The 16,606-nt window shown below is 41.3% G+C and overlaps 1 pseudogene; it reads left to right on the top strand.

The window, feature by feature from the left end:
• Positions 1 to 234: 234 nt before the first annotated feature.
• On the top strand, positions 235 to 882 carry LOC100425887 (U2 small nuclear ribonucleoprotein B'' pseudogene; annotated as a pseudogene).
• The last annotated feature ends 15,724 nt before the right edge of the window (positions 883 to 16,606 follow it).

Raw genomic sequence — 16,606 nt, 5'->3', positions numbered from 1 at the left:
AAATAAGTGAATATTTTTGTATGTTTTAAGTTGAAAGAAAATGTTTAACATATGTATGGTATTTAATGATTATTTTTATCAGCCAACTACCTGTCTTCCCAGTTGCTTTAGATGAGTAGGATTCTCTCGTATTGTCTTTGTCTTTGAGATGAAAAGTTGAAAGACAGGGAACTTGCTGGGTGCTTACTGGAAATGGTGCAGGCCTCAGGCTATTTGAACAACTGAATTCAAAACATGGATATCAGACCAAATCGCTTAATGTATATCAACAATATGAATGACAAAATTAAAGAAGAAGGATTGAAGACATTCCCATGTGCCCTGTTTTCTCAGTTTGGCCATGTGGTAAATATTGTGGCTCTAAAGACCATGAAGATGAGTGGGAGACACTGGGCTCATCCACAAATGCCTTGAGACAGTTACAAGGATTTCCATTGTGTGACAAACCAATGCAAATCCAGTATGCAAGAACAGATTCTGATATTATTTCTAAAATGTGTGGCACTTTTGCTGACAAAAGAAAAGAAAAAAGCCCAAACTGTGGAACAGACAGCAACAACTGCAAACAGAAAGCCTGGTCAGGAAACACTGAATTAAGCCGATACCCAAGGAAATTCAACACCAAGTCCTCAGGTTCTTACTACCCTCTGAATTCTGTTTTATTTTTAAGTTAATTTACCAGCAGAGACTCATGAGATGATGTTATCTGTGCTATTTAATCGGTTCCCTGGTTTCAAGAAAGTACGTTTGGTACCTGCGAAGCATGGTATTGCTCTGGTTGAATTTGAAAATGATAAGTAGGCTGGAGCTGTCAGGGCATCTTTACAAGGATTTAAGGTCACTTTGTCCTACGCCATGAAAATCACCTATATCAAGAAGTAATACTTGGGATAGTCATCATTAAAAGACTCAATATTATTTATAGTGTTTGTTTTAGTAACATTTGTCAGGTCATTCTAATAGTTAGGGATGGGGAAAGTCAAAGTGAAAAAAAACAGAGAAGTGACTTAACTAGGTAACATCTAGGACAGGGTAGGCCAGGAATGAAGTCTGTGTGCCTGGCTGTGGTTCAAGCTCTGGACTACAATGTGATGCACAGACAACCCCCTCCCCCAACTCCGCAATGATGCTCTTGATCACGCTAAAATTAAAAATGGCTGTTCAAAGCCATCATGAACAAAGTTATTAGATGGCAAATTAGGAGATGACTGCAACGTCTAAAAACAACCAGAGATCATACAAAGTTGAAAAAGAAGAATTGAAGATATTCCCCCACATCCTGTTTTCTCAGTTTGGCCATGTGGTAGCTACTGTGGCTCTTGTATCTAGAATATACAAAGAATTCCTAAAACTGAAACGAAAAAGAAAGGAATGCAAACACAAAAATGACTAAAGTGCATAGTAGGCAATTCCTTTGACAGAAAAAGAATCCCTAAAGACTAATATGTATAAGAAGTGATTAATAATTTTAGTAATCAAAGAAAAGGAATTTGAAACAACAAAGAGATACCACTCTATGGCTCTTAGGCGGGCATAGGTTAGCAGCATAATGCCATGAATAGGCACAGATGCAAAGATGCAGGAACCCATGCACTGCTGGTGAGAATCCAGGTGTGAGCAGCCACTCCAGGGGCAACCTGGCCCCACCCTATGACCCAGCAATTTCCCTCCTAGGTGTACAACTCCAAGAAACCTTTATACATCCTCCTTAGGGGATATGTACAAGGATGTTTGGTATAGGATTAGGGTCAGCATGGGTCGTCTAAGAAACAGATGGCAATAAGCAGATTAAACCAATTAAACATACAAAAATTTTCTTAGAGGGAATACCTGTGAGAGAAAATAGGGAGGGATAGGAGAACTCATACCACAATGAAATCTGACCGCAAATGAAGGAGAGGGAAGGAAGGTTGGTGGAAGCATCCTAAGAACCTGGTGGAAGGTTCTCCAAATCCACCAGGAAGTCCTCAAGCCCTAATCAGCCATGGGAAGAGTCCCTGTCTCCCAGGAATGAGCCTGTCTTAGTCACCCTGCTGTGCTCAGTCACTGGCTAGGAGCAGTCCACAGGAAGCATGGCCTCAGGTAAAACCCAGAGCTAGCTTTCAGAGCTCAGAGCTGAGCCTTAGGTTAATTACACTCCTGCAGTTGGAGGTCTATGAGGCATAGTCTCATGGGTTCCACATGTTATTTGGAGTAACAGGGACAGGAAGGCAACATGTATGCCAATCACAGAGACTGTGGATAGGTAATGTGCAGTAGACACCACCAGTGAGCAGTTAGAAGCAAAGAAGTAGATGTATACCTAACAGCACAGATGGGTCTTTAAAACAAAGTATTGAGTGAAAAAGGAAGAAACAGAATGGGATATCCAATATAATAATATTTCCAAAATGTGAGATACATATACATGCATACAAAATGGTAACACTCAATATTCAAGCCTACACATGTAAACAAAAAGACTCCCACTGTGCTCATTAGAATGGTTGCTAAGGTGGAATATGGGGGTAAAAAGGACTAAATAAAGGAATATACGAAAAAAGGACTTGAACTGAGCCTGAGTAACTCAATCTAATGACTCTGAGGGTCTAAATAAACAAATCAACATAGTGCTCACCTCATGCTTCCCCCATAGTCATGACACAGAAGCAGCCTCTCTGGAATTCTTTAATAGCAGCAACTATAAAAGCAGTCTTCTGTTGTAAAAACAGCAGCTTTTTGCACAGAAGTGTCTACGCTCTCCCTGGTGGTTTAAGTTCAGCTGGCCCTATCAGTGCCTCACTTTGAAGCAGCGCAGACCCAGCCACAGCAGCAGCACAAAACAAAAAATAATCACAAACTGAAAATTGTCACCAATGTACTATTAATCTAAATTAAGTAAGAGACAAAGTGTGAAGTACAGTCAGCGGATCATTCCCAAAGAAAAGATCCATGCCCTACATAAGGATGTATAAATAAGTGAATATTTATACCTAGGTCAGGAGGGTCTGACCTAGGAACTGCCTCAAGCTGCCTGCCCGCCTGCTCTCTCTCTCAACTTCTGCCTTCCAGTTAATGTCTGGGTTCTCCATTCCTGCCCTGGTCCCCTAGTTCTATTGTTTGTTTTTGTAATGGCTTTATTGAAATATAATTCACATGCCATACAATTCACACATTTAAAGTGTGCGATTCAATAGCTTTTCCTATAATTGTGTAGCCACAATTTCAGAATATTTTCATCACCCTCAAAAGAAACACTGTACTCCTTATCCATCAACCTCTAGTCCCTTCATGCCTCCCCCACTCCCAGCACCAGGCAATCACTAATCTACTTTTTGTTTCTATAGATTTGCCTATTCTGGACATTTCATAGAAATGGAATCATACAATAAGTGGTTCTTTGTGACAGGCTTCTTTCATGTAGCCTAATGTTTTTAAGATTTATCTATCTTGTAATATGTGTTCTTTTTAGGGTCGAATATTCCATTGTAGCGATGTATCTTTTTCTCTTTCTTAAAGACAAGGTCTCACTGTTACCCAGGCTGGAGTGTAGTGATGTGATCATGGCTCCCAGTAGCCTCAACCTCTCAACCTCCCAGACTCAAGCAATACTCCCACCTCAGCCTCTTTAGTAGCTGGGACCACAGGTGTGTGCCACCACACTTAGCTAATTTTTTAATCTTTTTTTTTAAGAAATGGGGTCTCACTATATTGCCAAGGCTGGTCACAAACTCCTGTATTCAAGCAATCCTCCTTTCCAAAGTGTTGGGATTACAAGTGTGAGTCACAGATCCGTATTTTGTTCATCCATTCTTTAGTTGATGGACATTTGGGTTGTTACCATTTTTTGGTGACTATGAATAATGCTGCTATGAAATTTGTGTATATGTTTTTGTGTAGACATATGTTTTCATTTCTCTTGGGTGTATAGCTAGGAGTGGAATTGCCGGGTTGTATACTAACTCTACTTTTAACCTTTTGAGAAACTATCAGACTGTTTTCCAAAGCAGCTGGATCATTTTGCATTCCCACCAGCAGTGCATCAGGGTTCCAATTATTCCATATCTTCACCTACTCTTGCTATCATCTGTCCTTTTGATTAGGATCCTTCAGTTTTTGCCATTAGCTCCCAGCTCCTCCTGAACTCGCTGACCTCAGCCGACCTGCACGCACTTGGCATCTTCCTTGGCTTCAGCGCTCTTTGGGATTCCCTGTGAAAGGCATCTTTCACCACACTAGCAGAATTAGCCCTTGGCTTCCTCCACTAGAAAATAGGGGTTGCAGATAATGGGGTTCTCAGATTCTACCCCCAAAATAAAAGAATAGAAAAAGGGGAAAGCTGAATGTAGCTGACAGCTACCTTAGCCCTTGTGGTAGTTAATTTTATATATCAGCTTGACAGAAGGGACGCCCAGTTAGGAGGTAAAACATTATTTTTGGGTGTGTCTATAAGGAGTTTCCAGAAGAGACTGGCATTTGAGTCTGTAGACTGAGTAAAGGCTCACCCTTTCCAACATGGACAGCCATCATCCAATACACTGAGGGCCAAATGGAACAAAAAGGCAGAGAAAGGGTGAATTATCTCTCTCTTCTGCAGCTGGAACATCTATCTTCTACTGCCTGCAAACATTGTAGCTCCTGGTTCTCAGGTCTTTGTACTTGGACTGAGTTGCATCACTGGTTTTTCTGTATCTCCAGCTCCCAGACAGCAGATCATGGTACTTCTTGACCTCCATAATTGCATAAGCCAATTCCCATAATAAATTTCATCTTTATCTCTATTATCTATCTATCTATGTATCTCCTCTTGGTTCTATTTTTATTGGAGAACTCTGATTAATAGAGCCCTTTTCTTTTTCTTCTGCTCTAGTTGCTAGAATGACAAGCTGAGGAATCCAGGACGGTCTGACCTAGGGACAGCAGCAATTCTGGAATTCCAACCTGACAGCGACAAGAATGACAGCACAACCACGGCAATTACCAATTTAGAGATAAGCTTTCATTTCCTTAAATCTTTTCATTTTCTGCAAATGCAAAAATAAGAGAAAGAAGGGTCAGCATTGGGCATGGTAATAACGAATAAATCTCTGTTTTTACTGACAGTAATTTACAGTTGATAATGTTAATTGCTTCTGTTATCAACGACATCATTTTTATGGCTGGTTTATTTAGTAACAACTGTTGGCAGTTGTACCATTTCTATGTGTTTCAGGCTGAAGCTTCCTAGTTCAGGGTGAGACAGATTTGAAGATTATCATGGTTGAAGAAGAAATGCTGTCATCGCAGAGGAAAAAAAATACCAGAAAAGTTATGGATTATGTTTCTTTTTAACCCTCCATTTTGAGGCTGGGGAGGCTGGGATCATTTAAGTAGAGGTTTATTCCTTTGGAAAATTGACTTGAGTTTGGATTTCTCAAGTGTATTTGAATTTCACCCCAGGAAAGCAGGCTCAGTGAGGATGTTTTCCTAAGTAATGATTATATGCATGGCAGAGCCTTTACTTAACAATCATTTAAACTTGGGAATAGATTAAATCCATTAACTAGGCCAGTGTTTTTCCCCTTACTGTGGTCATTAACCAAATTGCTAGCTTTAGTTGGAACTCAGATAACTATTTAAAGATACCCTAGACCTATTGTTTTAGCATTTTTATTTCAACAGACATTACTAGACGACTAATTTTCAATGTTTAGTTTTACAGAGTTTAAGTATAAACTTTCAAAGCATAAATTCTTTTTATTTTTATTTTTAGACAGGGTCTGTCTCTGTTGCCTGCACTGGAGTGCAGTGGCATGATCGCAGCTCACTGCAACCTGTGCCTCCTGGGTTCAAGTAATTCTCCTGCCTCAGCCTCCAGAGTAGTTGGGATTGCAGGTGTGTGCCACCATGCCCGGTTATTTTTGGATTTTTAGTAGAAACAGAGTTTCGTTATGTTGACCAGGCTGGTCTCAAACACTTAACCTCAAGTGATCCACCCACCTCAGCCTCCCAAAGTGCTGGGATTACAGGCATGAGCCACCACATCTGGCCTCAAAACATAAATTCTTTTTTTTTTTTGGCATGGAGTCTTGCTCTGTCGCCCAGAGTGCAGTGACACAATCTCGGCTCACTGTAAGCTCCTCTTCCCAGGCCCAAGCGATTCTCTGGCGTCAGCCAGAGATTACAGGCACCCACTACTGGGTGGGATTACAAGTAGTTGGGATTACAGGCACCCATTACTATGCCTGGCTAAGTTTTCTATTTTTAGTAGAGATGGGGTTTCACTATGTTGGCCAGACTGGTCTCAAACTCCTAACTTCAAGTGATCCACCTACCTTGGCCTCCCAAAGTGTTGGAATTACAGGCGTGAGTCATCACACCTGGCCTCAAAACATGAATTCTCTTGCTAAATGTAATTCATATACATTTAAGTGCCCTTGTTTTAAGGGTACTGATTAATGAGTTATGCATTTGTGTAACTACCACCATAATCAAGATATAAAACATATCTATTACCCTTTTCTTCTACCTTTTGCTGTCAATCCCTACCTATTGTCTGGGCCCAGGCAGTCACTAATATACTTTTGTTACTAGATTAGTTTTGTCATTTCAAGAATTTAATATAAATGGAACCAGACTGTGTTTGAAATTCATCCATGTTGTTGCATGTATCAGTTTTTTTTCCTTTTTATTACTCAATATTATCTCATTGTGTGGATATATCACAAGGATAAAGTTTACCCCAGGAATGAAAGCTTGGTTTAACGTTGAAAATCAATAATTATGATTCACTATATGACCAGAATACATGTGAAAAAGGATATGATCATCTCAATATAGTTAGAAGAGGTACTTGACAAAATTCAGCACTCATTAATGATGAATACTCTCAGAAAACTAGTAACAGAAGGGAGTATTCTTAATATGACAAGGGCTTCTACAGGAGATATGATACTTAATAGTTGCATTGGTTATCAATTGCTATGTAACACATTACCCCAAAATTTAGCAGCTTAAACAATAAGCACTCATCATCTCACAATTTCTGGGAATTAGGAATTTGAGAGCCACTTAACTGGGTGAGTCTGGCTGAAGTTCTCTTAAGAGGTTGCAATCAAAATGTCAGCTAGGGCCACAGTCATCTGAAGGCATGAGTGGGACTGGAAGAGTTACTTCTGAGATTGCTCATTCACATAGCTGTTGGAAGAAGGCCTCAGTTCCTTAATTGTTATTTGTAGGAAGCCTCTTATCCTTACCATATGGATCTTTTCATAACGTTTCTTGAGGGTCCTCATGGCTTGGCACATGGCTTCCCCCAGAATAAGTGATCCAAAAGAAAGAAAAAACAAGGAGGAAGCCACAGTGCCTTTTATCACCTAGTCTTTGGAAGTCATATACGATCATTTCCACTAGAGTATATTCATTAAGAAGCAAGTTACTAACTACAGCCTGCATTCAAGAAGAGGGGAATTAGGCTCCACTTTTTGAGGGAGGAGTATTAGAGAAATTATGCATGCATTTCAAAACTACCACAATGTGAAAGATGGACTGTTTCCCCAGGAAGATCAGAACAAAGAAGGATCTATAGATTCAGCACAGTCTGAATCAAAATATCCAAAAGCATTTTATAGAAACTGATGAGCTGATTCACCTAAAATTCATATGGAAATAACGAAGATGTTAAAAAGCCAAAATAATTTAGAAAAAGAACAAAGTTGAAGGGTTTATGCCACTTGATGTCAAGGTTTATTATAAATCTATAGTCATCAAGACAATGTGGAATTGTATGGACAGACATATAGAGCCATGAAACAAAATAAGGATTCCCCAAATAGATGCATATAATATAAAATTAAAAATATGATAATAAAATATATATATTGTTTTTGCCAATAGCACCAAGTTATTTTAATGGAGAAAGTTTTTCAACAAACACTGCTGGAACAACTGTATGTTTATATGGAAAAAATGAAACTTGACCCTTAACTAATACTAGGCATAAAAGCTATTAATAATTCAAATAGATCATAGACCTAAATGGTAAAGTTAAAACTGTAACGTATCTTTTTAAATTTATTTTATTTATTTATGTATTGTAGAGATGGGAATCTCATTATGTTACCAAGGCTGATCTCGAATTCTTGGGCTCAAGCAACCCTCCTGCCTCAGCCTCTCAATGCGCTAGGACTACAGGTGTGAGCCACTATCCCTGGCCAAAACTATAGCATATCTTAAAACAGATTGTATTAGCCAGGGTTCTTCAGAGAAACAGAACAAATAGGAGAGAAATAGATACAGATATGAGGCAATTTATTATGAGAATGGGCTCATATGATTACGGAGGCTGAGAAGTCCCATGATAGACCATCTACAAGCTGGAGAACTAGGGAAGCAGGTGGTTTAGTCCCAGTCTGAAGGCTTAAGAACCTGTGAGAAGCAATGATGTAACTCTTGGTTTTAGGCCAAAGGTCTGAGAACCTGGGGGCTGCTTGATACAAGTCACTAAGTCCAAAGGCCAGAGAATCTGGAGTTCTGATGTCCAAGAACAGAAGCCCGGGATATCCTAGCTTCAGAAGAGAGAGTGAATTCATTTTTTCCTCTGCCCTTTTGTTCTATATTTGCCCTCAACCAATTGAATAATGCCTGCCCATCCTCATATTGGGTGAAGGTGATCTTCCTTATTCAGTCCACTGATTCAAATGACAATCTCTTCCAGAAACACCCTCGCAGACACACCCAGAAATAATGCCTTACTAGCTATCTGGGCATCCCTTAATCCAGTCAACTTGACACCTAAAATTAACCATCACAAACATGTAGGATAAAAATCTTTGAAAAATTGGATTAAGAAAAAATTATTATGCATAGGCTACAAAAAGAAACCTTAAAAGAAAAAGCACTGACACATTGAACTTGATGAAAATTAAAATATTTTTTTCTTTAAGTATTACTTCAACCAAATAACAGAGCTTAGAGTAGAGAAGGCTGTGTGTAATCCAGGTATTAAGGTTCTCATTGACGAAGGGCACTGGTCAGGCAGTCATTAAGTGATAGTGACCAGGAGTCGAGGTAGGATGAGAGAATGCTAGGATTCTTAGCAGATGAAGCATCCTGACTTAGTATCAAAGGAGCAAGACACAGACCCTTCCTCCTGACCCTGAGGCTTGTGCAGTCTGAAAGGATGGTGCCCTAGGGCATCAAGGAGAAGAGGCAAATTTCAGTTAAGGCAGATGGTAGGGGAAAATGCCCAGGGAAGTGGTCCAAGATGTAAGTGGCATGTTGATCAGAGTGTCCTTGTTTGGGCGACTATAACAAAAAGACCATGAATTGGGTAGCTTTAAAAACAAACATTTATTTCTTACAGTTCTACAGTCTGGGAAGTCCAAGATCAAGCCGCTGGCAGATCCAGTGTTTGGTGAGGACCCTCTTCCTGGTTCATAGTTGGCCATCTTCTCCCTGTGTCCTCACATGGTAAAAGGGACAAGGGGATTTTCTACGGTCTCTTTTCTTTTCTTTATAATAGAGATGGGTTCTTACTGTGTTGACCAGTCTGGTCTCAAACTCCTGGCCTCAAGCAATTCTGCTACCTTGGCCTCCCAAAGTGCTGGGATTTCAGTCATGAGCCACCATGCCTGGCCAGGGGTCTCTTTTCTAAGGGCACAAATCCTATTCATGAGGGATCTATCCTTAGGAGCCAATCATCTCCTAACAACTTTGCCTCCTAAAACTATCTATCACCTTGGGGATTAAGTTTCCAAATACAAATTATGGGGGAATACAAACATTCAATCTCCAGCACAGAGTGACTTTGGTGGAATGACTGGGAGGAAAGTGAGCCATCCTGGGAAGCCATCCTGGGAAGAGGAAGCCCTGAGGATAGAGGACTGGAGAGACAGGTTTTAAACCATGGCTGCTGGAAAGCAAGGACATAAGACCAGGAAGACTTAGTCCTCTCAGTCTCCTAGAACAGTGGTCTTCAAATATTTTTGCTTGATTATTCTCCCAAAATAATTTTGAAAAATGCTCTCCCTTTAAAACAATTGAAATATAACTTATGTAAAGTACACAAATCTTAAGTGTAAGGCTTAGTGAACTTTCATATATTTATACATGTATGTTACCACCACCAAGATCAGGGTATAGAACACTTCCAGCAGCTTGAGAGGTTCCTTCATGCTCCCTTCTTGTTGATATCTGCTCTCTCCTTCCCACAGATAACCACTATTCTGGCTTGTATTTCCATCTCTCACACTTTTATGTTAACATGTAGGGCTGAGTGTGGTGGCTCACGCCTGTAATCCCAACACTTTGGGAGGCCGAGGTGGGCAGATCACTTGAGGTCAGGAGTTTGAAGCCAGCCTGGCCAACATGGCAAAACCCTATCTCTACTAAAAATACAAAAATTAGCTGGGCATCGTGGCAGGCACCTGTAATCCCAGCTACTTGGGAGGCTGAAGCATGAGAATTGTTTGAACCCAGGAGGCAGAGGTTGCAGTGAGCCGCGACTGCACCACTGCATTACAGCGTGGGCAACAGAGCCAGACTCTGTCTCAAAAAAAAAAAAAAAAAAAAAGTTAACACGTAAAGATTTCTATTATAAATATAAACAGTTGCAAAGGATGTAATCCCTGTCATATTTTATATATTATACCTTGCCCTGAAGATTTATCCAATTTAGCTTATAGAAATGTCTGTCATCAATCTTTTTTTTTTCTAAGATACAAGATTCCACTCTGTCACCAGACTAGAAAACAATGGCACAATCAGAGCTCATGGTAACCTAGAACCCCTGGGCTCAAATGATCCTCCTGCCTCAGACTCCTGAGTAGCTGGGACTACAGGCATGCACCACCACACCTGGCTTGCCATGCAAGATTTTCTTTTTAGGTGGAGTTTTGCTCTGTTGCCAGGCTGGAGTGCAGCAGTGGCATGATCTCAGCTTACTGCAACCACCGCCTCCCGGGTTCAAGTGATTCCCCTGCCTCAGCCTCTCAAGTAGCTGGAGTTACAGGCATGCACCGCCATGCCTAATTTTTTGTGTTTTAGTAGAGACGGTGTTTCACCATGTTGACCAAGATGGTCTCAATCTCCTGACCTTGTAATCTGCCTGCCTCGGCCTTCCAAAGTGCGGGGATTATAGGCGTGAGCCACCGCGCCTGGCTGCCCTGCAAGATTTTTATACCCAGATAGTATATTTGGGGTTTGGAAGAGAGGTCACTGTGAAAAGGAGGTGGGAAAGTAGAACTTGCAGAGTGTAGTAAACCAAATTTAGGAGATGGTGCAAATGGAAATGGAAGATATGTTAACCAATCAGCTTAAAGTGACCAGTGCCCACTTGCCCCTGGGAAGCCTATGTGTACCCCTAGGGCAGGTTTTCTCAACCTTGGCACTACTGACCTTTTGGGTCAAATATTTCTTTGTTGTGAGGGCTGCTCTGTGCATTGAAGGATATTTAGCAACATCCCTTACCTCTGTTTACCAGAAGCCAGTAGCATTCCTCCACTCAAGTTGTGACAACAAAAATGTCTTCAGACATTGCCAATGTCACCTGGGGGAGCAAAATTGTCCTGGGTTGAGCATACTAAGGTACTCCAGTTTGAGGACTGTTGCCCTAGAAGATAGAGGCGTCACAGAACTCCTCTGTGACCTGGGATGGGGGCCCACAGTTGCAGCGTAGGACCCAGTTTCCCTTCTTTTGTTAGTCCACAGAAGTGGCACCTGCACCTTATTTCCCAATATGCTGGCAGCGTTGGGACTGGAAAGGCAGGGAGCACAGGAGTAAGGGCCAAGTGGTCCTCCTCGCAGGGATGAGCAGAGTGGGGGCAGTGGTCTTCATCTTTCATTCTAGCCTTTGAAGCTAAGGAGACGTAGGAACCTTCTGTAAATATGGTTTGGCAACTTCATCAGAGATATCCCTATGAGACCCCAAGAAATACTAAATAAGACTTGTGGAGGGCTAGGTATCTTTTAACGACAGAGGAGGGCAAGCTTTAGAAAAATTCATTTTTAGTCTTAAGCCCATTTTAAAAACCCCATTCAAGTACAGTCTAGGGCAGTGCTACTCAAAGTATGTGTTTGTTAACTGTTTCCAGTCTCTGATGAGATAAAGACCTAGTGCTAAACTAGCAATCAACATACTGCTTCCTTCATTGAGAATGTCGTGCTATTAAAAAAAGAAAAAAAAAAGTCAGCTGAAATTAGTTTAGTACTTAATGACTTTAGGGCACAATGACATCGTTTATTCACAGTCTCGCTCAAGCTCCTTATCACTGCAGCAGTACACACTTGCAGTAGCTATAGGACAATACACTGAGGACTTTTAGAGGGTCTTGAAATCAGTTTTGGAAATTTCGATCTTCGTTTTAAAAAATATAGTGGCATAGAAAGATATTAGGGTGCATGTTATTTCAAAAGAATAAGTATTATTTTAGAAGACTTTTGTTTTGGTATAAATGTGCACTATATATAAATGTTTATGTGTACTGTGTCACAATGTAAAAATATATTTCTAACTGTGGATATTGGTGAGAAAAGTTTCAAAAGTATCGGTCTGGGGAAACACGGAAGTACAACTGTGCTGATTTTAGGTGGAATCATAGCCCACTGTGATCCCAGATCTTTTTCAGCTATACAGCAGCAGTAGCTACTAGCAATAATTAATCTATATTCCTCAGTTTGCCCAGGTCCCCTGTGGATGGCACCTGTATACACCTGGTTCTTGCATCTTATTATCTAAGGGTGTTCTCTGGCTGAGACAGTAGGCTCAGCCCTCATGAAGGGCAGGCTGAAAGTGCCCAGGAGTTAATGCCAGGAGCAGCTTTTACTGTGGATGGGAATTGGTAGCTAAAACTCCAGCTATGTCACCCCTTTTAAAAACTTTACAATTCAAAAGCATTACACATCATTTCCTAAGAGGGTCCTCTGTGGGACTGAACCCTTGTTGCCCACAGTGGTAAGCTCTTATTAATACACCATTTGTTGGCTTTCTCCCTTCTGTGTTTCAGTTTCCCACTCCCTTGCAATGGAATCATCTTCCAAATACACTACTTCATCCAAATCTTTCCTTTTTGAAGAACCAGACTGTATTAGTCAATTTTCACACTACTATAAAGAAATACATAAGACTGGGTAATTTATAAAGAAAAGAGGTTTAATTGACTCACAGTTCCACATGGCCAATAAGGCCTCAGGAAACTGACAATCATGGTGAAAGGGGAAGCAAGGACCTTCTTCACATGGCTGCAGGAGAAAGAAGTTCAAGCAGGGGAAACGCCAGATGCTTATAAAACCATCAGATCTCATGAGAACTCGCTATCACAAGAACAGCATGGGGGAAATTGCCCTGTGATCCAATCATCTCCCTCCCTCTGTCAATAAGTAGGGATTATAATTCGAGATAAGATTTGGGTGGGGACACAGAGTCAAACCATATCACAGACTAACCCAACTAGATATTGGTCTCTAATTTGTTACTTTAAGAGTCGTCTTTCATTGATTACTTATTAGATGTCAGCTAATATGCTAAGCACTTTACATAAGTAATCTCATATAATCTTTACAACACAGATTAAGGAAAGGAAACTGAGGTTCAGATAAATTAAATGACTCATCTAAGGTCACATGGCCAATAAATAGGGAAATCTTCCATTTGAACTCAGGTCTGTTTTATCCTGATACCCGCTATGCTGTAACTGTGCTATTTTTTCTCCCATTGTACACTTCCTCGGCCCATAAAGTTATTGACTATCTAACAATTTCTCCAAGTTCGCCTATCTTGTTTAGTTAGCCTATCTTGTTTTTTGGACCAATCTTCAGCCTATGCTATGCCATTCCATATCCTTCCCCTGAAGTGCTCTGAGTGACAGAGGTGGCAACTCCTGTAGGCTGCATTTCCCAGGCTCCTAGATCAACCAGCTTCTTCCTGCATTCAGGCAATGGGAGGTGCTGGCAAGAAACTGGAGGGAAGAAGACAGAAGTCAGACTATTTCTCCCTCTCTCTGTGTCTCGAGTTGCATCTCTAGCATAGCTATATCTTCAGCTCTAACTAGTCAGGCATTAGATGGTTGGTTACAACTTCACCCAGTGGCTCTGGCTGCTGGTAACATTGATTCCTCCTTTTGTCTCTCCAGCTTAGGGGCGGTAGCAACTTTCTGCTCTTGCAAATCTCTGGATTGCTTCACAGTCCTCTGTTTGGCATCTCAGCTCTTTCATGACCTGTGTAAGCAATTCATGGATTAATTTCCTTTGTTTTAAATTCTTAGGCTGATTTCTGTTTTTCTAGTTGGAACTGACTGATACATTGTCTAGTCCTATATTTCACAGAGTGGTGATGATTCCTCTGATCTGATTATACATAATGCAGGAATTTGTCATTGATAAAGTGATAGCTCAGAATCAGCCCCAAAATTGCTTGCCAGTGTTTGTCTCTAATGAACAAGGTGTTTTCATTTTTAAAAAATTTTATTTTCCAGCTAGCAGTTATGCCAATGTTCTAGCCTGGGTTCCCTAGAAAGCAGAGCGTGAAGCAAGGACTGGGTGATGATGTTGTTTCTGGGATCACTTGGGAGGTACAAAGTCACGGCAGCAAGCGCAAGGGAAAAGGGAAGTTAAACAAGGGAAGATGGGAAACCATGCAAGGTGATGCTTACCCACGCTGGTCATTGCTTCACCACAAAGCCACAGGTGACATCTGATCTCTCAGCAGGTACATCTGCTCCCCTACACTATCTCAGGACAGACTGTGTGGAGACAAAGTGCCTCAGAGTCATCAATCCAAGGAATTTAACCACCTGCACCCTTCGGTCTCCCATTTCCCCATCATCAAAGTTTGCCTCGGAGAGTGTTAATGTCTTCACATTTCTGTCATAGCATCCAACCCCTTCAGACAGTCACTCAGGAAGCCTGGTACTACGCTTGGCAGGCTGGCGCGCTGTGTGAGTACAGAAGAGGCAGGAGAAGCCAGACTCTAGGACACAGCTGCCTGGACAGAGCTATCATCCATGGTGGAGGCTGTGAGTCTGGGAGGCAGTTTGAGTGGAAGGAATCTGAGGGGGCACATGTTATGGCTGGAATTCTGTCCCCCCATATTCGTATGTTGAAGTCCAAACCCCTGGTACCTCAGAATGTCACTTTATTTATTTGGAGGCAGGGTGTTTAAATACGTGATTACGTTAAATGAGGTTAAAATTGAGATGGGTCCTAATCCAATCTGACTGATGTCTATCGGAAGAGGAAATTCAGGCACGCAAAGAGACATGAAAGATGCAGATACAGAGGAAAAGACCATGTGAAGAGGCAGTAAGAGGGCAGCCACCTGCAAGCCAAGGAGAGAGTCCTCAGAGGAATCCAGCCCTGCTGACACCTTCATCTTGGACTTCTACCCTCCAAAACTGTGAGAAAACAAATTTTTGCTGTTCTTGCCACCCAGTGTGGTATTTTGTTATGGTAGTCCAAGAAAACTAGTACAGCACAAAGGATGTTTCTGAGATAAACAGTTCTTGAAATTCCTTCTTTCTACATACAGAGGTTCTTCCAAAGGATTGGCCTGTTCTTATACAACTTTGACATCATAATTTTGGGGAGAAATCCACCCGGTGGTGGAGTGGGTTTATTTGTATGAACATACAGATGTTGGGGTTTCGTTATTTCTAAAGCTGTCATGGAAGCTGGTGAGTGAGGAGAGCTGCCTTGCAGCACAGCTGCATAAAATATTCTCATACAGATCCTAGCATAGTGAGCAGAATATGTACCTTTCTATCCCAGATGGAAAGGCCAGGTAGAGCTGAGGTGGCCAACATGGATCTTGTGTGGACCAAGCAAAACCTGTAGCTAGGGGTGAGTGGAGATGTTAGAAGTGACCCAATCATGTCCCAGAGAAAACGCTGAGTGAAAGCCTAAGAAGCATGTCCTAGTGAGTCAGACAAGTAAGGGGGCACCATGGTGCACTGCTCTGTGACGCAACATGAAGCAGAGTTAGGCATCAGAGGTGGAGGAGGGAGAAGGGGATGAGAGCAAGTCAGAAGAGGTGAGCAGCAGGGCTGACTGCCCACTGAAGCTAGAGAACTAGTGTCCATAGCTAGGCTTCCTGGTACGTGTATCACATGGGCAGAGCTAACCCAACAAAAGGCCAAGGAGAGAAATGATTTCTAAATGGATTAATAAGTGGATGACTGCTCCTGTATAACAGTCTCCCTAAGGATGCATTAGGAAGCACTGCCTGTCCTCATCGTCTATACCTTGGGCTATTTCTCTCCAAGAAAGTGATTGCTGTTGAACTAGATCCTGATGCATTCATTCAACAAACATTTGCCAAGCACTGTGCTGAGTCAATTGTATGCAAGGAGGGACTGAGATAGCTCTCTCTGCTTACCATCTTTCAAGTACTGTGTAACTCTGATTATTTTTCCTAAGTTATTGTTGCAATAAAGTTGATCTGATACACATTTTTAAAAATCCAGTTTCCCAGTTTATTCCAAAAGTTAGGATCTTTAGTTTAGCACATTTTCCCACCAAATGAGATTGCTTTTTCTCATTCATAATCAAGATTTCACTTAAATGCCATCTTTTTGTTTTATAAAGATTCCTGTTTTACTTATTAGCATCTTGATATTAAGAAAAGAGTCCAGGCTTTAAATTTAAGCAAACTTGG

Source organism: Macaca mulatta, chromosome 6 (genome assembly GCF_049350105.2).
Source record: "Macaca mulatta isolate MMU2019108-1 chromosome 6, T2T-MMU8v2.0, whole genome shotgun sequence".
Taxonomy (NCBI): domain Eukaryota; kingdom Metazoa; phylum Chordata; class Mammalia; order Primates; family Cercopithecidae; genus Macaca; species Macaca mulatta.
The sequence above is the reverse complement of the archived record's forward strand: the minus strand, read 5'-3'. Positions and strand labels throughout refer to the sequence as shown.